Consider the following 22,638-nt stretch of genomic DNA (forward strand, 5'->3'; position numbering starts at 1 on the left):
ATAGTCCATGCTTAGGGCTTTCAGTGTTGGTTTTTTTGAATGAGAAGTTTAAAAAAGGTAGCTGGGCAAGTTTCTTTCTTTTTAAAAGGGCCAGGGATTCTCTTTTGATTGAACTACCACAAAAGTGGAAGCAGGACAGAAATTTTGGTGTTTTGCACAGCACCAAAAAGCTAGGTAATGAAGCTGAGCCTCAAATTTGTATCAGGGCTAAATTTGAAGGATATTTCTGGTTAAGAAATGTGCATTTCCAGGGGGCTGTCTGGTTCAGAAGAAAAAGTGCTAGGGAATTAATTTGGATTGACAGTGTGACTGATTTCTCTTCATTTTCTTCCACAATAAATCTAAGTTTGGAGTCAATCTTACCATGATAAATCTTATATGTATAAACATTGCTAACCAATATTTTATTCATACAGCTGGAGGACCATCCAATAAAACAAAATATTTTGCCTTTAAGATACCTTTCATCCTGCAGCACTTTACAACCCGTATGCTATTTCTACAACCTCCCTGCTCTTGGGCGTGCTCAGCAGACTGAACCCACATTCACCCAGAGTTACACACCCTTCATACATACCATCAGACTTACTGACACCAACAGAGCTCTTATTTGTTGAGAAGGTTGAACATTTTTATTTTACTGATATTTTTAATGTTCACGCAGGTTAGAGGTTTTTGGAGGGACTATTGGACCACATGTATTGGGCCACTAACAGACCAGTGCCCAAACAGTTACTTAAAGGCAGCCAGGATATGAAAGAACAATTCACATCACTGTTGCATCAGAACGAAACTAGCTTGGGCAAGAAGCTGTGGCAAGAAGCTTGGGCAAGAATACTGTGACAGCACAAGGAGTGGTGGGCTGATATCTCTTTTCTTGTAAAAGTGGGAAAGAGAAAGTCCATGTGACTCTGACATTGTACCTGCACCAGCATTGTCACCAAAGGCACTTGCATTTCAACAAGAAGCACCGGAGCCTGCACACTCCTGAGCACTCCCTGCTGGGACTTCCTACAGCTGGCAGTGGGTAGCAAGGATGGTGGATGTCATATCCCATTTGCAGTATTTATTCAGGTCATTATAAAACTAAGCCAGGACTTTGGAGGAGATGGGAGCAGAGCAGCCCACCTGTTCCATCCAACAAGTCAGTGCTGTTAAATAGGAAACAGCATGGTTAGAAAATGGGCATCATGAATTTCAGAGCACATCAGAAAAACCCAACCACACATACTGAGTTGTAAACAGCATAACTTGGTCAAAAATATGGATCTTCACAATTCTAGCAGCGTTGAGGCTAGCATTTAGGGCAGCCACAAGGTGAAGGAGATGGGGAAGCACGCAGGAGCCCCACCGTCCCATGGCAGAGGGTATGAACCATACTTGTGATACAGAGGCCTCCTTTTCACTCTCTTCCCTCTAAAAACTCCAGTCCCTGTTTAGGGACAGACTATGAAAAGCACTGAGCTGCCCAAATCTGCTGAATGAATATCCCAGAGGAGTGAAACAGGGAGGTACTTCTGAAAATCCCGGTCAATGGTGTTTTGTGCATTTAGATGCCTAAATGACTTTGGAAATCTGGCTCTTAGGTGATTAAGCCACCTTCTACAGGCAGTTAAGTATTCAAAATGAAACAGTTTATTAGGCATCAGCACTCTGCTCTGAGCATGTTCATTAACCAAAGCGTGGCTGGTTTCATGCAACCAGCTATTAAGGCTGATGAAAATGTGCTTCTTGGCTGGGAGGGGAGCGGCGCAGTCCAAAGGTTCGGCCATAAGTCTGCAACTGAGCTGTGGGTTCGATCTCTGGTTTGGCTCTGGCTGCAGTGCAAATCTGGGCAAGTCATTTCATTCCCATGTGCTTCCTGGTTGGAGCCCATCGGCACTAATGTAACACAAATAATAATAGAGAGCCATTTATAGAAGTTACTATTAAATTATAAACAAGTGATTAGGAGTATTTTTTAAGCAGTTTTTCTGTTTCTCCTCTCACAGTTCTAAAAATAATTTGTAATTGTGTAAGAGTTACAAAAATGAGGAAATAGAGGAGTGAAAATAGTTGAAGTGCTTTGAGGTAAAATACTGTGTTTCCCTCATGTAAAGAGTATCTCAGTATTTTTACTGGCTTTGGGACCAAAAGTGAAGGAAATCAAAACACAAAAGAATTACTGTATGCAAAAAATAAGAACAGTACATAGAAAGGTGTGTGGGAGATATCCTGCCTATGTAAGGATTACTTGGCAAAATGGATTTCTGCTGAGCTGAGCTTCTTAGTAAGAATTACTCATTGTCTTGCAGCTGGGACAACTAGGACCATTATGAATATTCAAGTATGCATAACAGACGATTCTGAGAGATTCTGATTCTGACCAAATAATTTCTGTGGGGCCTTACAGTCTTTATAGCCCATATTTACATGAGATGTGTCTACTTGCAAAAGAAAACAAAGTATCTGGGGTCAATTAACAGAGTCGGTGTCCTGCCACCCTTCCTCAGGCAGGGTGTTTTACTCAGAGTTGTAAATGGTCCTTAGGAATAAATGACAGCCACCGTGGAATCATGAACCAGAAAACATGGGGGGGGATTCTGACTGCGACTGAATAATAATAAATAAATTCCCCAAATTATATCATTTATCTTACTTACAGTGTGTGGCAAGCAGGATTTTCAGTACGATGGAATGACTTTCAAAAAATGAGCCAAAGGGTGATTTGTCTTATTTTGAAGACATTGTCAGTTCTGCCTTATTAGTTGTTCTATCAGGATACAGTGATTGGATGAAAATTGCCCCACTCACAATAGCAAGGAACCTGTAAGTTACTTCATAAGTGTCAGAAAAGAACAAATATGTCATTATCAGGATGTGCATTTCCCCATACTATGCCTTTGCTGGGGCAGTTATTTCTACCTGTGTGAATCTGTAGAACCTTTGATGGAAAATAGGAACTTAAATCTGAAAAGGGAAAGAAAAAAAAAAGAAAAGCAAAACATAAAGGAAAAGAGAAAAAAAGAAGTAGAAAAAGGAAAAGAAACAGGAAAAGAAACACAAAAAGAGAAAGCGAGGAAACGCAAAAGGAAAATTTTAAAAAGATGAAAAATGTTTAAAAAGAGGGGAAAAAAAGAGAAAAAGGAGAAAAGATAAAACTCTCTTAGATGAGACCAGTAGGTGGGAGTGTTGACTTTATCCCAGAGCACTCACAAACCTTACCATGAACTTTTCTTTTCTGTGAAACGGTAATTCCCAAGAAATGAGCAAATTAATCTTATCTGTGTTTTGCTACTTTTAAAGATATTGCCCTTTGTGTCACATACCAAAGTGAGCCCTCTTTCAGAAGAACTGCATTGTCCATATATTGCTTTTGGCATCCTGTCTTGTTTGATAGATAAAAGGAAATTCTCAGATTTTTTAGGGTTTCGTTAAGACAACTTAGATACTCACTACTCCCATACATGATGGGGAAACTACTGTTCGCTCTGGCAAATGCCCTTTCTTTACCAGAAATCAGAATGGTGGCAGAAAGGGGAAAGAGGTGAAAACACCTGTATTTACACAGAGGAAGGTAGGGAGGAAAACTGTGAGCTTTAAAAATAAATACGCTTCTATTGGTTTTGAGACTTAGGTATATTTTTTGGAAGCTCAGGTCCATTTCAATAGGGTGATAGAATTAAAGTGGGGAAGGAACATGGGAAGGAGAGCTATTTCTATGCCAGAATGGGAATGTGAGGCTAAGTAATCTGTAATGTCAATGTCTCTAGTTTACCCTTCCTTTGGTCTAGAAGACAGCTAGCACCAGGGTTTGCCACTGTGGTTTGGTATACCTCTGTATTCGGGCTGCCCATGTTTAGGTAGCTGTGAGCTGTGGTGGGATTATGTGAAAGTCGTACTACCCCACTGTTGCAAAGCATGGCATCACCAAGCGTATCCTAGCTCTGTACCCCTGCCAGGGCACCAACAAGCCTTAACTGCCCTGAATAGCCTCATCTGGGACTTCCACATGCTCCCCTTCCCATGGCACAGGAGACCCATTTCTCCTCAGGCCTGAGCAGCATCATGGGAGCGTCAGGCTCCAGTTCTGCCTCTGGGTGTCTCCTGGCTGGACCTCGGACCTTTGCTGTAGACAGCTTGTCTTCTGGATAGACCTCTCAGTTCTTTTAATACCTGCAAACATCTCCTACCAACCTGCATCTTTAGATCAGGAGGGGTAATGTTGTTACACCAAAGCATGAGGAGAGAGAATCTTTTTTCCTGCCATGAAAGCAGTTCAGATGTTACCCTGTAACAGGCCTACTTCTGAGAGCGAAGGATCTACCGTTTGGCATGATGGCAGTAATGAACCTGTAAACCTCTTATGTCTCCTATTTGCTGAGTGGGACAAGTTCTTTCTTGGCAATTTTCAGTCTTGTCTTCCTCTGGGGTGGCCGACGGGTGCAGTACCTGCAGGGAGCAGGGCTCTTGAGGAGTAGGAAGAAGCATATCCTGGCTACTTTGCAATTTCAGTCTCATCTTTAATGTTGCTCTACCGGAAATCTTGAAATAACAGGATTTAGAGCATAACATTGCTATTTGCACTAAAGGCATAAAAAGAAATAAATACCCAGATTTGTGGGGCAGGAAGAGGAGGAGAGCAGAGAGCTGAAGTGAGAAGTTCTGTGAGCAATGAACCATGGTGGCAGTTTCGTATAATAAACAACAGGAGTCTTCAAAGGACTACCTTTTTCCTCTGGAAGCCTCCCACTAGTAAGGACAATCCAGCTTCTTTTTGAAATCTAACCCCTTTAGCCCTTCAAAGAAGCAGACTTCAGCACTTCCACCAGCATTCACTGGTTCCAGGATCCCTGAAGAGCTTGTGCATTGCATGCCCATCACCTACTGCAATTCCAAGGAAGCTGGGGGCTGGTAGCACCTCTGTACACCATTAAAGAGCTAAGCTTTATTCCTTAAAGCCTTGGGAAGGGAGGTACAGGAGCAGAAATCAACCCATATCCTCTGCATAAAACAGTTCGAACCCTTGCTACAAATCACTTGAGAGAAAACATTACATATTCCACAGTCAGCCCTTTAGAGACAACATATAGTAAAAACATTTCGGTATGTAGGAAAAACTGTTGCTGTTTTGAAAAGGAAACGGAGCTGGTACTTCTTCTTGTCTATCTTTATTTAAGCATTTGTTTAGGCCCAAGTCTATTTTTGTTTTAAATAAGTGTGCAGTACTTTTAAAAAGTAAGTGATTTCCATTTCCAAAAGTCATTTAGGACTCTAACACCACTAACCTTAGAGCTGCTGGCCTCACAAGGAGCTATTTCACTGAAGAACGCTGAACATATGCTCCTAATTAATTTACACCATTCCAAAGATGTTTATACAAAATCTCTCTGTCTAGGGTAAGGCTTTATGCTACATTGGTCACCATAACATCTCAGTACTTCCCAGCTAACCTGGTTCATAGAAAAAGGACTACTGGAGCCTTCAGATGAAGATCACCTATTCAATCCAGGTGGACCATCTGGTTTTTCCCAATCTTCTTTCCAGTGCAGTTTACTTCGTCACCTAAAAGAATTATTAGTCACATTTTTCATTATTGCATCTGCAGTATTATTATTTCACTTTTCTACACTATTCACTTTAACACTTTCCAAACTGTCTCTAGATGAAAAACTGGAAAATCATAAGGGCTAATATCGCTGGAAAATAGTTCTTAATAGGCAATGCGTATTGTGAGGGGGAAAAAATCTACTTATGAAGGTTTTAAGTATGACACATTGTTTTGTAATGAAATTCTGATTCAAACAGAATATATTGTCTCGGTGTGAACACAAGTGTGAATAGAAAGGGCTATGCACAGCAACATGTGGTTTTTAAATTAAGGATAAAATATGTTTCTGTACATATATCAGGAGTTATTTTGTAGCATATATAGAAGCTGCTACATAAGTCTTCTAAATATTATGGGTAATAGTCCATTTATGTCAAACGACACTGTGAGTTTGATTTTTACCAGTATATGTGTCTTCTATTTTTTCATTTTTTCGGTCTCCGTTGTAAACTTGAAAATCAGACCTATAACTTACCCTTAAGCAATCTTAAAAATGAAATAATTACTCAGGTGCTATTTATCCATATTGCAAATTACAGATACGCCATTTCTTATAGATCAGTAACCCACAAACCTCAGTGATCCTCTGAGGCTCCACAGCAGCTTGACCAAATAGCTACTAAAGTTAAACTGGTATTCATTTAAATATTTAATGTGTTATTGGTTAGCTTTGAAGACTGGGTATTCTTGGCAGTTTCTTGAAATTACAGACAAGTTTTGCTTTTGGAGTAAAAGTGCAATTATAGTTGTCTAAAATATCTGTCAAAATAACCTGAAAAGATCAGTAGCTTAGCACAGAAGATTCATGAATAGAAAACTACACTTGGGGCATAGTTTTCAGTGGCTGACTGTCAAAACTAAAAAGATGTACTGAGTGGGCTTTGACAGGGATCAGCCCTGGAACCAGAACTATTCAAGATGGTCCTAAGCGGTTTGCAAGACTAAAGTCTAAACACTAAAGTGTTCAAGTGAAAGCAGGATAGGGGGTGGGGGCGGAGGAGGTATGCTGCTGGGGATGCTAATAATTCAGAAAAATTCCAATAAATTGCAGAAATGGTCTGGAAAAAAAGGGGATGGTATTCAGTGGGGCAAGTGCAATATGAGATGTTAATTCATCAGATGCATACATGCAGGATAAAGAGCAACTGACAAGTGCCATTCCTTGGGAAAAGGGATGGAGAGTATCCATGGATGATAAACTAAGTGAGAATCAACATCTCATGCTGTTGCAAAGCAGGAAACCATGGTACTGGGTTACAGAAATACAGATTCAACTTGTAATATACATAGAGTATATGTATATTAATCCTTTGCTCAGCATTAAGAATGCCTGGTGTGAGTTTAGTTGATTTTAAAATGAGGTCCATACTGAAGGAAGCATTAGGTGTTGCTTGTGGCATCTTTAATATGCTGTGGCAGTAGTTTTGACATAGGAGTTTTCAGAGAAGAGTATTTTGTAGGGAACACGTATTGGCATGAGCAGCGAATAACAAGTCTTCCAACATTTTCTTCACTTGCTTATTGCTAAGTAAGTGGAACTGGCATGAATAAAGTGCTCCATGAACAAAGTATCCCATTAACCTCTGAGCAGGCTTTGTATTGGGCAAATTCTGCCTTATGGCCAAATTAGATGCTTAATGGTTGGCACATAGAAAGTCCTTCTCAGTCTTTGAGCAAAGTAATTGGAAATCAGATTTCAAGAGCTGACTAGACCCAGGTAAGAAGCTGAATTCTGATGGCTACTTAAAAAGCCAAGTTCATTATTGCCAAGGTTTCTGCTGTGTCAGTTTGACCTGGAAGCCACATTTGGAACCAATACAGTGTGCATTTCAATATCTGCTTTGATCTGTTTTCATGTTCTTCTCTGTGAGGATCTCTCTGAAATGCCTCTTGGGTCTCACTCCTGAGTCAGCATATAAGCAATTAAACAGTTGCTGAACTGTCTGGCAAAAGTTACTTGGAAATAATTAACTTTCTTAACTGGAGGTATTGAGTCAGATTAATATCCCAAAGAATTTCTGGATGCATCTTGCATGCTCCTAATGTACTGTGATCTTTTGTTAGCAAATGGCATTGCAGACCCTGGTCCACAAAGCCAGGAGTTCTGCAAGCTGAATCCCAGTTTTTATTTGTTGCAGAAAAGGGAAGGGTAGGAAGTGGAAACTAATTCTGGGCCAAATTTTATTTGGACTGGATATCCAGCCACCTCAAAAATGAAGCCAAATACAATGCAGAAGGGCATTCTTTTAACCAACGAAAATACAGCCATCCATCCATCCACACCTATGTGCGGCTGAAGCTAGATAGGCCCCTCCAGTCTCACCAATGTTCTAATTAAAAAAAAATAAGCAGGGCTTAAATTCCATTTAGGATTGTAGAATTGGAGGCCAAAAGGGACTAGATCATATGGTGTAACCTGTAAGTCACAGGCCATTAAATTTTACTCAGTTGCCCTGTTGAGCTCAATAACTTTTATTTGACTAAGGCACAGTTTGTGTTTTGGCTTGCAGTAAGGCGAGCAACCTTTATTTGAATGATAAAGAGGCAGAAAGCTATCATTTTTGTTTATGTGATTGAATGCATATGTTGGTACATATATGTTCTTTTTTAACATCTGAGAACTAGGTTTTAGCTTGGAGGGTATGATCCCACAAGCCTGTCACCCAGCTGACAAGATTCACAACATGATGTGTATGTTGTTGAGGAGAAGGGTAAGGGAAAGAGGAGGGAGAGGAACGCACACACACACCAGTCCTGGTTCAGCTCTGTCTCATGCACGTACACTCCTTTCAAGGTTTCCATTTAAATAAAAAAAAAGAAAACAGGTCTTGTTATTAATCCCCTAATTTGCACAAATACCTCAGATGTGTAATGTTTTCCAAACCACAGTTTAAAGGCTCACATAATTAACACAGCAATATAAACCACTGCTATTCTAGCTAAAAAAAAAAGAAAAAAGACGTGTCTGGTGTTAAAACAAGATTCAAAACCAACAGACTGAAAGAGTGAATCACTTGCACTTACACATTTTGCAAGTTGATTTGAATGCTTTGTGTTTTACTAACACAAAAAATTAATTACGTTATTTAATAAATTAACTAAAAATAAATTGTATGTGCTGATATCCAGATTCAAAAGTCAAACATCGTTTTGGCAGGCCAACTGACTGCTTTGAAAAAAGATTTAAAAAATAAAGACTCTCCTTTTAACAGAAATGGGATGCCTTATGCTTCATACTTTATTCTTTAAATCTTTTTAGAACTCCAGCTATAATTTGCAGTTTTACCAATACCCCACCTGGGATTCATTTTACGTTATTTTTAGAAAACACTACAAACGCTGCAGAACTTCCATGCAGAGAGCTGTGAATCAGTACAGCTGAACAGCCACTGGAGAGCAGTCTTCAAGCTACAGTTAAGCATACTGATCATACTTCAGCTATATACCAACAAGATTTTAACTCATGCTGTACTTTAGTTGCCCATACTTATGTATCTTCTGCTGGTCTGGCCAGCTATTGTTTTCTAGTTTCCTTCCCTACAGCTTGGATAGATTAAAATAGCCTGCAGAACTTCTGGAGGAAATATTTTAGAGCTCTATCCAGTAAAAGCTTGATACAAAGCCATTTAGCTTAATGAATGTCTTTCCATTGACTGGAATAGTTTGCTTCCAAACTCATGGTTCACAGGCTCGCTGTTTAAATGACTACACTGAAGTTTGGGTTGATGAAATGAGGTGACTATTCCTTTTTATGCAGCCTGCCAAGCAGTGTTTTGGTTACTGTAGTTTTCGTTGATCCCTTCTCTGATGAACGTGAGAGAGAATCTGATTCAAAGCTTGTGGAGCTCAGGAAGTGACAACCCTGGACCTCTGTGTTTCCTACACCAGGTGTGATGCACAGCCCAGGCCTGAAATCCCTTCCCTACAGCCACCAGAACCCAAAGAGCAAGCCTGACTGTGCCAGCTGTGCTGAGCACTGAGACACTTGGAGAACGAATCTAAAGGAAGATACCTTGCTCTCTTATAATGAAAAAGATGATACACATAACCTCATTATTTATAACCAGTAATTTATTTCCTAATTTTTTAATGAGCTCTCTGTTTCCCTAGGTAGGGTTTGCACCTGCCAGAAATTTGCCAAAAGAAAAACATGGTAAAAATGTTGGTGTAAAATCCTGTTTGGAAAAATGGAGACACACCCCCGCAAAAAATCTAAATACCTTTTTCTGTAGAGATTCTATCCTTTACACTGTGCATTGCTGGCCATCTCATCCTAGTCAATGGGAAGTTTGGTTGGATATCAGGATAAGGCCTTTACTAGAAGAATAATGCAGGCTAACAGTAAAAGTCCAACAGCTTAGAAATATAACAATAGTTTGGTTTAAAGTTCCAGGAGTCTCCTACGGGCTTTGTCAGACCTCTGTGGTTTCTGTTTAAAATTACAGCAGATTTTTTCCAGTGGAGCGTAGCAGCCGAATGTGCTAGCCCCGTGTGCAGAGTGGGAGGTTTCTCACATTTCCACCTTGCAGTCAAAAAGTTTTCTGGCGGCAAGAAGTGCTAATTTAACAAATTTCTTTCCAGTGCCGTCTTGCCAGCAGGCAACCAGAAGCATCCCCAGGTATTTAAGCAGAGGTGATGTCGGGAATGGAAAAAAGCAAACTTTATCCCAAGTATCTTGGGGCCGCTCTAGAGACTGCCCTGGGAGCTCCCGTCGGATTCTGCAGAAAGCCAGTATCTGATAAAGGTTTGCATTTAAATGAATGTTAGTTCAGTTGCCATCAGGGAGAATAAAGCGTATGTATCATTTTGGGTGAGGTCCCTGCACGTGTGACACAGAAAACCCATCCTGGCTAATCAATATATCTGATTCCTTTTCCTACTTTCTGTCCCTCAGTTCTTGTTCTCCCAATGGCTCAAACAGTGCTCATCACAAAGTGGTGACAGGAACTTTCTGCAAGTCTGATGAAACATCTTGCCCTATTCGACTCCATAAGTTCAATATCCTGGTGTGAAAGGCAGATCACGATTACAAAAGCATGCCCTTCTACCCAAGCCATAGGGACTTTTGTACAACTCCTGTTTGCCCGGCCAGAAGAGACAGCTCTTCAGACACATCCTTGAAGGAAAGGAAAACAGGCTGGACGATGAGCAGAGTAGGATTCAAAGAGATTAACCACCAGAATTAAGCAGATACTTCTGCTAACCATCTGGCTCAGCCACCCCAATGGCTAATTTGATCCAGAAAGCAGAGACACTACCTCATAGTCTATAACCCATGAGTCAGTGAAAGTATCTGACAAAGATGATCAAGTAATTATAGTCTCCAAAACTGTCAGACTTGTTGGTAGGGTCAGTGGTGGGACAGACTTAGCTGATGCTGTCACTTCCTCACACACATGGGCCAATTGTGTCACCAAGGCTATAGTCAAACACTTCGGTATGATGGCTCAAGTGCTGCCAAACAAATCTTTCCTCACAGTTGATCAAGAATTTTTGTTTGTTTGTTTGTTTAAATAGTCAAGTAGAGACAGGAAAGCACAAATAAAAATACTGAACATTTTGGGCCAGATTCTCTGGTGGTCCCCTGCTGCAGGGGGCAGGGGCCTGCAGCAATGAAAAATGGTAACACCCTCAATTACACTCAGGGAGGTTATGGGTCTAGCACTGGAACGTAAAATACAGAAAATATGTCGGCGAGAGAGTTGTGGTTAGCAGGTCTGGTCTCTGGAGCCTACGGAAGCCAGAAATGAGGGTATCAGAAATGTCACTGCTAATCTGCCCTTTAAAACAAACAAAAAAAAACCCCAAACATACCCTCCTTTCTTATGGCAATCGCCTTGAGAGTATGAATTGGTTAAAACCAGTCACTGGGGTTGAAAATATGTATTTGGGATTTTTCTTCCCTAGGCTGTGGCTTATCAGTGGCCTTTCTTACATCAGCACACGGCTGTCCTTTAAAATGCACTGCGTGTCTGTCATTCTGGGGGAGTGCTGGGGAATTTGCTCTTTTGGCGCTGGGGCAAATGAACAACAGATGCCTGTTTCTGGATTGTAAAGGCGCTGCCCTTCCCAGTGGTTTGGCAGCTGGTGCTTGTGGCCAGCTCGGATCTGGTGCTGTCACAGGACTTTGGATCATGAAAGAGAGGGGTGAGAAAAAGCTTTGAGAAGTCAGGGCTTGGTTCCCTTCGCTTAGGAGCTCTGTTCAAGCTACACCACTCACCCTTGGTCCCTGTGCCTGGCCAAGTGCCTCGGATACTGGCTCTGGCTTGCAGACTTGACATCCTGGCTTGACCTCGGCTCTGTCTCACTGCTACAGACTTGGCTGGTGAACCAGACTTGGCTAACCCTGGTTACCACCACAGGACCTGCTCTGCTCTTCGTTTTTGGGTGCTGTAGTACTGCACCCTTTGTCAGTGAGGCGGATGCCTGGCCAGCCTGGCTGTCACCCTCCTCTTCCAGCCCTACCCCTCCTGCTCCCTGAAACTGGGTTCATCACAAGTGTTTCTTGAGCTGTCAGCTTTATTGCTGAAAAAACAGTGCGGTGTCAAGCAATAGGGAAGTGGCAAAATGGGTGAGGCAAGAGTATTTTGTGCAACCAGTCTCCTACTCTATGATTGTAGTTCTGCTACCCATACTTAACCCCGTCCTTCCAAAATAAAAAGAGTCCTCTAAGAGCAGAATAAAACTTTGGCTCAGTAGGATTAGCTAGTGCCATTTATAAGAACTTGCCAGCACTTGAAGAGTTGTGAGGAGACAGTGGGACTGTGTGGCATTGACTCTGGAGAAGTCAAGGTCCTACTCTATCAAAATACTGTAAGGCTGCAGGCAACCTTGAAGCAGCAAGCAGAACACCACTCATGCCGGGCGTGGTCAGCTGTAGCAGGTCATTCCTGATGAACATTCATCTAGTTTGCTATCAGAGAACTAAATTACGGAGTTGCCACAACCTGCTTATGCAAATCTATTCCAGTGCTGTAGATCCATAATATTAAAATTATTCTTCCCATGTTTAAATCTACTTTATCTTGCCCTATACATAAGGAGCATAAGTTAGCATGCCTAACTCTTTGTAGCAGCCTTTTATGTATTTGAAGACTGTCCCGGTCCTTCCTTCCTGGACAGTATCATCCTCTCTTATGCTAAAAGACACCACTTTTTCCTATCTCTGCTTCCATGTCATGTTTTCTAGAATTCTGATCATTTTCATGGCTCTCCTCCAGCTTCTCAACATCCAGCACCAAACACAGTGCCCCAACTGAGTCCCTAACACTAACACATTGGGATTACTTCAGGTATTTACAGAATACACACCTGTATTTATACTGTGTTTGCCCATTTCAGCAACAATAGGCTATTGTTGATTCAATTATAAGCTTTATATTTTTTTCTATATCAACTTTCTGTATCTTGTATTTTTGCAACTGATGACTCCCTCACAAATGCAGTATTTTGCACTTGTCCCAGTTGAATTAATCTGATTTTTCCCACAGATCATTTCCTTATTTTAACAGGACCATCTTTGGAGATAATTTTTGATTCCTAATCTTACTTATTACTATGATAAGTAATTATACTTATTTCCTCAGCTTCACGGAAATCTCTCTATTCTATGTTCTGAACTGTTAAAGAAAACATCACTTCGCATAGGCATATTCCTTTGCAATTGATCTTAATTGTCAGCCACTTCTTAGCAAAAAGCATTCAATAAGTTGTCTTGCAAAGTCATCTGTTAATAGACTTAATCTTCTGTTGACTAGTTCACTAACCCTGTTTTTCCTGTTATTAATGCACTGGTAGAACAATTTCACAAACAATGGTCACTAGGACTAACACCTCGTTGGCCTTTCTGAGTTTACTCCTGTGTGCTGTTGAAAATCCGTCTTTAGTACTCTGATGTAGTTTCTACTTCCTGTATAATTTCCTCTTATGTTTGGGATTAAAGTGACCTAACCAAGTTGATCACTTACTCTGCTTCCTAACCATCTTCTGCACCTGGAAAGTTTACAGTTGCACCTTTAATATAATTTCTTTCATGTTATATAATTTCTTATTGAAATCCTTTATTTCCTTGGATCAGCCTTCCAGGAAATGGTACCTAACGACCCTCTGGATAACTGAAATCTGTCCTCCTGAAATCCCGTTTGCTTTTACTGCAGTATTGCCTCTTTCCAGTCCCAAAGAAATGTGAATTCTGTCATTTCCCCGTCACTGGCACCCAAGTTCCTCTTTGACCAGCTCCACTATATCCCTCTGTTTGTTGGTTTGAAGCCAGTGCTCTTTGTGACAAACCAAAAGAAGGGCCATGGGGGTCTGCCTCTGTCAGCACCTAGCAAACAGCTAATGCATTGTAATAGGGGTAATAAAGAAGTAATTTTATGCATCATTCTTCTGGGTTTGGTCACAACTAATCACAGAACGATTTATCCCAGGCACACAAGACTGTGAGGCAGCTTTTACCCACTTGAAATATGTACATTAAAAATAAAAGCATTAATTCTTACCTTACCACTTAGCCACAAATAAAATGCAAAGGAATATATAAAAAGTGTGAATAGCATACATCTAGCCAAATCATGTGTTGTGACAAAAAACATAGTTCCAGCAATATTAAGAGTCCCCTCTGGTCCATATCTTGGATCTTTCCTATGTTCTGCTACTGCTTCATTCTATGACTGAAGTGACAGCTTGGAAAAACAACCACTGATATTTTGACCCACCTTCTAAGAGAATAATCCAGACTAAGGGACAGTGGAGTGTTTTTTTTTATTTCCCTGCTAACAATTTTTAGCAGGGAAAGAAAAATTTTACTTCTTTCTCTGCTCTCTGCTATAGCCCTGAGTTCAGTGACAAGGAACAGATGCTCACTTACCACCCCGCTTCAGTTAATTCTTTGAATAGCTAACGCTTGCTTCATGTGAACTCTTGTAACAGACACCATACCACTCTGTGACTGCATTGTTCTTTTCCCAAGGTGGTCTTTTTGGTAGTGTGAGAAATACAGGGCTGTTATTTTCTTTTCTGATTAGAAGTCTTTTGGACAAGATTTATGTAAGGATTTGGCTGTATATTAGACTATACTTGTGTAAGGCCAGAAGAAAGACGAGAACCCCTGTACTATATTCTGACGGCTTTCCAGAGAATCAGTCTTTGATGTCCTCATTTGTGTTAGTGGGTGGATTAAATAGTTTCAACAAGGGTACAAACTCTGCTTTCTTCAAACTTACTCCCCATAAAGAAAATGTCAGTAATAAAAAGATGAGTCTTGGCACACGTGGCCAGGCCACAGATGGAGATACATAGTGTGACTGTGTACATGTAATGAGAGTAGTGGCATTTGTGAAAAACCTAGCCTTCCAGTAGTTACTCTTTTCTCTTTCGATAGACTTTCAAGTCTTATCACATAATGTTTGGTTCATTCTCTGATACGCTCTTCAAGGAAAAAGAAACCAAGTCCAACAAACAAGATTTTAACCAGCCACATTTTTATATTGAGGTTTCTGATTCCAGTAAGGCCCAGTGATTTCCTGTTGTTGTTTTTCAAACCTTTTAAATAATTTTTGACAGCATTTGTTCCCTAAGGTATGTTTTTGTATCACTACTATCCTGCTGGAAGCACTGGACAGGAAGATCCTCCTGGGGAGTGGGATGTTTGTGATTAAGCTTCCCTTTTTGGGATATTCTCTAAAATATGCCAAGATCCTTTTCAGCTCTAGCAAAATTATGCTTTTATAGCTTTCAAAACTTTGACCACTAGACTTCTTCTCAAAGAGCTGCCAACGTTTCCCTTAAAAGTCTCGTGACTCCTCGTACATACTGAAATAATCATGTAGGGTAAAAATGTTTCTGATCAGTCCAGCACAGAGAATTCTCCTTCTCCTTCCAGTTAGGAACCTGTTTCTTCTCTCAGGTGTTTTAACTCCATTGGCTCCAGTCCAGTTTGCACCAGCATACAAAGCTGTTAAGGGACAATTGCATATGTGAATACATCTCTGGACCTGATGCTTTTTGTACTTGTGGCTCATTTACCCCCTTCTGGGAATTAAAAAGGACATTTATTTGGTGTTTCTTACAGAAACAATGCCCATAATTGGGTACCTCCAGTGCTGGCTGAGACACAAAGGAACAATTGTTAATTATTTCCGTGCGCTTGAGGAACATGTTGCACCGAGAGCTGGCTTGCTTGCAGACCACAAGCAGCGAGGTACTAGACTGTCACTTCCACGCTCTTTTTTAACAGAACAATATTTCTTCTTGAGTCAGGGCTTGGCTTGGATCCCTGACTGCTCTGCCTAAGCCCCAAGGGCACCCACAGACCTGGTTGTCCCGGATTGCCCCCGGGCTCCCCCCACCCTTCTCATGGCCCAGAACCGTGGCCAGCCATCAGCCCCTGCCCCAGCGATGCTGCAGAAGGGTCAGTCTCCCACCCTCCCAGCCCTGCCCCCGTGCCCGAGGCTACCAGAGGTAGCCCACCACTGCTGCAAGGCTCCTCCTGACCACCCAGAAAATGCAATCAAGGCTGAGAGAAGGCCTGCCTCAGCTTTCCCCTGTGAAGCAGTGAACGTGGGGCAGGCTCCCTCCCTTCCCCTGGCCTGGAGAGTAGCCTTTTCAGTGGTCCAGAAGTACAAAGCCTGCACAAAGCTCAGCCAACATCCCCACCCCTGCACCAAGAACAGCAGGGACTGAGATTCACGTGCCCAGTCATGGTGCTGTTCCAGGCTTGAGTAAAACTTCCAGGTGCAATCCTTTAGGATGGAAACTAATGGTGGCATAAAGCTCAGCCTGGATCCTGCTCTTCCATCAGTTTTACTGTAGGGTAGCAGTGGCGCTGGAGATATATGTGGGAGAGGAATGTGGAGCTGGCACTGCCTTTGCCTTTGAAACACCATGCTGAGCTGAGTGCTGTAGAAATCACATTGTGATAGCACCAACAGGAACTGGGTCTTGGCCTTTCAAAGGATGCATCATTGCCAAGAAATCAGCAAATCTGGCCAATCTTACCCACCCCTTCAAAAGTAAGCAAGCAAGCGTCTGCGAAGAGGAAAAGGAGGCTGCAAGTACTTTGTGGGCTGGGCACAAGCCACGAATGTTGAACACAAAGGGCTCCAGCTGGGAGAGTTCCAGCCCTGCCAGGAATCTTTCCCCCCTGCCCTTTGTAGTGTCAAGTTGCAGCACTGATGTCTCAACTTCTCACAACTGCATTTGCCATTGAGAAGGTCCTATCAGAAAGAAATACGACAGCCTGTGGGGAGAGGTCTGAATTGCAAGGTTTGTCAGATGCACAAGAACCACCTGAGAGGCAAGAGATGCCAAAGCGCTGCTTATCTCCAGGCCCTTGCCTTGAGGCTCACTGTCCAGAACCATCCCCTGAATCCTCCTGTTTCTGTTCCACCTGCTCATCGCCATGTCAGGGCATTGAGGCTTTGGGTCACTCCATGTGCCCTCAAATAATCAAGCCAACGGTTAGAAAAGCAAGTATGAGACTTCCCCGCCATTCATCCTCTTGTCTCTGTCCACTCTTCACTTCTCTATTTCCTCGTGAGATCTGACACTTCTCTCTGCAACCCCTTACTCTCACTCCAACATCTGCATCTCTTTCACATCGTGATGGATCTCCGCTGGACTCCCTCTTTCTTCCTCTTCCACATCCCTTTCCACAGCTCTCTAGCTCTGTGAAGTCAATGAACACTATAATTTTCTGACACAAATTTAAAACAGCAAAGTAGAAAATGAAAAAGAAACTCTTTCTGTAGCACCTTCTTCTGGGTCTACCACAGTCCCCTCACTTGCCTGCTTGTATAAACTGAAAGCTCCTCAGGAAGGAAAGCCCACTTGGATGGAGTATCCAACCACCGCTGGCTCCCTTTCTGCAGCCTCCAAACCAGCCCTGGTGGGATTTTGAGCCATCCCTAGATGCCACCATGGACTTTACAGCCAGGGACAGGTATTTATATAAAAGTATTTGGTAGCTTAGGTAAGCCAAGTCCAATGTATTCTCAACAGTGTTCTTCTTTGATTGCTGGACACTGCTTTGATGGAGTTCCTGGCAGCATGATGCAGAAGTTGCTGAAATTATTGTAGGTGGATCATTCAGAAGAGCCTCAGAGACAACCAGTTTTCCCCTTTGTTGCACTGAGTGATGCAGAGAAAGAGGGCTCCACTTGGTCTGGTAACAATTTCTAACTTCTGTACAAAACAGAATACAGTGGTATCACATCAACCTGTACTGCAGTTGTAGTATGAGTGACACTATTGATGAGATAGTACCAGGGATACCTTTGTCCCACAGTGAATAACACCAATGTTTTAAATCAGTAATTTCTACTTCTGAAGTTAAAATAAGGTTACTTCTTTCCTGCAAGCACTTACAATGGATTCACTAGATTCTTAAACCTTTCCAAATCCCAGTCGGCAATGAGGCCACATTTTCATTCAAAGATCATCAGGACTGCAATCAGTGTGTGGATTTCTCCTTCCATTTCCCTTTCCCTTAACATTTAAGATGGTATGTTTTGTAATCTAATGCACCTCAGTCTTTTCCTCCTATTATTCCTTTCTTCCTTAATCTCAGCAACATTTATTTTCTCTTTAATTTTCCCTCTCTGCTTCCTTCTTGCTCATTTTCCATTCTTTCCTAGTTTATCAACTGTGTTGTCCATCCTTCTTTCTCTGTGATACGTTTTTATCCACCACCACTGAGCAAATTTCTTCATATCTGACCTATCTCTTTCTCCCCAGTTCTTCAGGTGGCAGCTATAGAGTTACTGCCACCCATGCTATTCATTTTGTCTCCCCAGAGCTTGTCAGTCTGTTTACTCTCTGGGCATAAAACTTTTACTGGACACTCAAGCTTGCACAAGCATCTCCTCTTACAGGGATGGAAGGGGGCTGTCTGGGGGTGCAGGTGTGTGTCAATCTGCTGTCTCCTCTTCACACGAGGGCCTTGCCAGTTTCAGCAGCCAGAGCCAGGTCCACGCAGATGTGTGAAAAAGTGATTATGGTGTGGGCAGACAGATCTTTAAGTTAGGTAGCACATGCAATGGTAGGCACTTGCTGGAGGCAGCAAGAAGACATCAGTGCTCAGAGTGAATATTAATCCCAGGGTCTCTGGGGGTGCTGGTCCAGTTTTCAGCTGCAGTCTGTCATAAATTGCTGTCGACACAAGTGCAACTTAGGTAAGATCTAGTACCTGTGCCACAATTGAGCCTTCAGTCTCTTCTGTAAACGTACCTTGGAAGACTTTGGTGACAGAACAGTCTTTGTGCATTAAACTTGGAATGTGCCCCAGTGCATGCCAGGGGCAGACCTAGCAGGATTATGGTAGCTGGCTACTGGTGTCTGCAGCTATCACTGCCAGACTTATAAATGGAACAGAAATTTAAACAAGGCTTTTTTTTTTCTTTTTTTTTTTTTCGCTTCAGTCAGCTGGAACCTGAACTGGGCTACATCCTGTCTGGCTCCATCTGCCTGTTTCTAGTATTAGGATGGATGAAAAATACAAGTAAGGACCCTGCTAAAGTGTTCCCAGCACAGTCTGGCTGAGACACTTCCCTTTTAAAAGCGACACAGGCTGCGGAGACTTTTGTTTCGATTCACTTGGGAATGCACATGCTGGATAGGAAGGAAAGCTATTGCTCTGAACAGGGGAAGAGCCCAAGGTGTCTGTCGCCTGACAGTACAATCATAGGACAAGTTTGGTGTTCAACTGATGTATGTGATTAATCAGATGAGTTAAGAAAGGTGTGAACTGGCTTCCCCCCCTCAGGTGGAGTGCTTTTGGGAGTAACAGTCAAGGAACATGCTACACCTGAAAAATAGTTCTTGTGGGACATTGGACAACTGGGGTAGGAGAAATTCTGTTTGGAGAAAGGAACCAGAAAAAGGCTCTTAGCCACACATGGAAGCACCAGTGATGGGGGTTCTTCTTCTAGGCCAGCTTATGGACCTGTGCTGTCAGCCCTACTCACCACTTTCTTCAGGAGAATGCAGAAAGAAGACAAGCTTTATTTTGGAGTACCTTTAATGGACTGCCAGCAAAAGCTAGAAATGACAACCTTATCTGGACACATAAAGGACAGTTTTTTATGTTGTAGCTTCTGCATTGCTTTATGCAGCTCTGATTTAGCAGGAGAGGGAATGATCTATATACATAACCAAAGAAAACTTGCTCCTAACTCCCTCTAATCTCAAATCCCAAGTTTTTAAATAAAAATAAGCCTTTTGCCTTATTTCTGGTGGACAGAGTCCTGAAACTCTCAGAATTTTATGTATTTTTATGACTCCAGTACTGTTTTAAAACCAAAGAGAGTGGCATTCATGTTATTTGTGGTGTCTCTCCTCTTTTGAATCTGAGATTGTACACTCATAAAGCTATCACTAGTGGAATGAAATCACTTTGCAGAAGTAGTAGCCAATGTTGCCAGCTTTCTAAAACTGCACGTGCCTGGGGAAAGTTTTCAGAACCATACTGCAGAAATGGTGTAATTGGGATGAGATCTTGCAACTGAGTAACCGTGACATCATACAGTTTCTTTGTTCCATCACAGACTACAAGGCTGCAAGAAGGGGATTTAAACTGAGAGCGTGGGGAGCAGTATGCAAAAAGCATTCAGGATTCCAGAGTACGGTCCCACTTGAAAGGCAGTATGCTCCCAGGCTCAAGAACCCTTTTTTTCTTTTCTTTTCCTTTTTTTTTTTTTTTTAAATATATTACGGGCTTTCAATGACACTCAAGTTATTTCTGACCACACAGTCTAATGAGCCATAATAATAGTAAAGTTATAGTATTATGCTTGTCTGCCTATGGAGAGGTCTCACCATCCACATATCTGGTGCAGCAGGAATTATTAAAGAAGCTGCTGCCTGAGCATTCACACACCATTCATGGTGTCGCACACACACACTTATTCCTGGGCCCGATTCCTCCTTCTTTAGGCTTGATCCTAGGTTTCCCACAGCAGTCTCATGCATAGGACTTTATAAAGTAATTTATTGAATAGGAAGGTACAGCAGCAAGAACAGCTCAGGGTGGAGGCCTCCAAAGAGAGGGACCCTGAGCAGAGAAATCCCTGGGCAATTATACCCCGGCGATCCATACACCCGCCCCTCATGTGCTGTCCACGCGTCTTTTAGTCCAATGGTGATTTTTGGTCTGGGGTTTTCTAACATCTAATTGGATTCTTTTTCTGTGTCCAGGCAGGCAGTCCAGGCGTCTTGTTGATTTGCAGTTTACGTCAGGGGTTGGGGCCTCTGTATCATCTGGTTCCTGTTCCTTGTGCACCTGTTCTTGTTGGCAGAACATGATGAACTGAAAAGCCCTGGACTTGAGAGAAACACTACCAGAACATCAGTATGATATCCAGTACTTTCCCATGCTAAAAGATTAAACAACACTGTGCCATCTGCTAGGAAAAGCACTAAGAATATCTGTTTTCTCATGGCCTAAAGGTTTCAGCACACCTAGCTACTCATGCTAAGTAGAGCTAAGCCAGCAGCACAGATCACAACAAATTATAATCCTAAGTAATTTATTCGGCTTAAAATGTACTTATGCTGAACAATTAACATCCCTCAGCTGAAGGAACTGTAAAACATGGGCAGGCCTGTTTTTCTTGTCGATACAGCCGCACACTGCCTCGGTAAAAGAGGGAACCAACTCAGGGTTTCTGCAGGAGGAGAAGTATTTATTATAAATCCCTTTTCCAGAATCACAGAATAATCATGGTTGGAAGGGACCTTTGAGATCATTGAGTCCAACCTTAAAAAAAAACCAAACAAGAACCCCAAAAAACTCCCAACAACAAACAAACAAACAAACAAAAAAACCCCACACCCCACCCACCCACAGACAGACACGAACCAACAATCTTGGGCATTAGAGCATGCCCTGAAGTGCCATGTCTACGTGTTTCTTAAATACCTCCAGGGATGGCAACTCCACCACCTCCCTGGGCCGGCTGTTCCAGTGCCTGACCACTCTCTCAGTAAGGTAATTCTTCCTAATATCTAATCTAAACCTCCCCTGCTGCAACTTTAGACCATTTCCTCTGGTCCTGTCATTATTCACTTGGGAGAAGAGGCCAACACTCACCTCTCTACAACCTCCTTTCAGGTAGTTGTAGAGGGCAATGAGGTCTCCCCTCAGCGTCCTCCAGACTATACATGCCCAGTTCCCTCAGCCTCTCCTCGTATGACTTGTTCTCCAGACCCCTCCCCAGCTTGGTGGCTCTCCTCTGGACACACTCCAGCAACTCAATGTCCTTCCTGTAGTGAGGGGCCCAGAACTGAACACAGCACTGGAGGTGAGGCCTCACCAGTGCCCAGTCCAGAGGCACCATCACTGCCCTACTCCTGCTGGCCACGCTGTTCCTGATACAGGCCAGGATGCTGTTGGCCTTCGTGGCCACCTGGGCACACGGCTGGCTCACGTTGAGCTGGCTGTCCACCATCACCCCCAGGTCCCTTTCTGCCAGGTGGTTCTCCAGCCACTCTGCCCCCAGCCCGCAGTGCTGCAGGGGGTTGTTGTGACCAAAATGCAGGACCTGGCACTTGGCCTTATTGAACCTCATACCACCGGCCTTGGCCCATCGATCAAACATGTGACCCAACCTTCTGACCCAGAAGCCTCCGGGTCGTTTATAAACAAGGTATTTCTACAGGAGGAAAGGGCCGGGAGGAGCAGACCCTTCCTCGCCCTGAGGGCTGGAGGGCACAGCGCCTCGCAGGGAAGCGCTTTGGACTCGGCGCTCCCGAAACTCGCTCTCTGGTGTCTAACACAGCCGGTGGGCCCGGGGGATCGGGCAGCAGGGCGGCGAGGGGCCCAGGGGCAGCGGGGTAACGGGGACACACACCACCCGTAGTCCCCGGCCGGGGCGCGCGCCCCTCGCTACGACCCGGCGCTTCCGGAGCCGCTGCCGCCGCCCCGATCCTCCGCGCCGCAGGGGGCGCTGTTCGCCCCGCGCCGCTCTTCTCACGGGGCGCCGCCGCATCCTCTCTATCGACACGCGGTAAGGAAGTCGGCGGCGGCAGTGCCGCATAAGGCCACGCCCCCC

The sequence above is a fragment of the Calidris pugnax genome, unplaced genomic scaffold (genome assembly GCF_001431845.1).
Source record: "Calidris pugnax isolate Ruff unplaced genomic scaffold, ASM143184v1 scaffold8, whole genome shotgun sequence".
Classification (NCBI taxonomy): Eukaryota; Metazoa; Chordata; class Aves; order Charadriiformes; family Scolopacidae; genus Calidris; species Calidris pugnax.